Here is a 454-nt window from a genome sequence, read left to right as displayed (position 1 = left end):
CTTTCTGAGACTCCTTCATATTGATACATGTGTCATGTTGATACATTTTTCTTGCTGTAGAGAATTCCAGCGTGTGTATGATTATTTATCCATTCTCTTGATGAAGGACATTTATATCCTTCACATTTTTTCCCTATTCCAAATGGGGTTGCTCTGAAAATTATTGGGCATCTGTATAGATTTCTCTAAATGTCCATCTAGAAGAGATATCTGCATCTTCAACTTGACCAGATATTGCCAAATTGCTCTGTAAAGTACTTCTATTCTCACCAGCAATGCATGGAAATTTCCATTGCTTCAATCTTTGCCAAAACTTGATATGTGTTGTGCTTTTAAAAGTTTTGCCAGTGCTCGCTTCGGCAGCACATATACTAAAATTGGAATGATACAGAGAAGATTAGCATGGCCCCTGTGCAAGGATGACACGCAAATTCGTGAAGCGTTCCATATTTAA

At 37.2% G+C, this 454-nt stretch overlaps 1 non-coding gene across 1 annotated transcript; it reads left to right on the top strand.

Moving 5' to 3' along the window:
- Positions 1–347: 347 nt before the first annotated feature.
- LOC122690982 lies at positions 348–454 on the top strand. Its single transcript, XR_006340233.1, has one exon. It is a non-coding gene; the product is annotated as a U6 spliceosomal RNA (small nuclear RNA).

The sequence above is a fragment of the Cervus elaphus genome, chromosome X (genome assembly GCF_910594005.1).
Source record: "Cervus elaphus chromosome X, mCerEla1.1, whole genome shotgun sequence".
Lineage (NCBI taxonomy): Eukaryota > Metazoa > Chordata > Mammalia > Artiodactyla > Cervidae > Cervus > Cervus elaphus.
The sequence above is the reverse complement of the archived record's forward strand: the minus strand, read 5'-3'. Positions and strand labels throughout refer to the sequence as shown.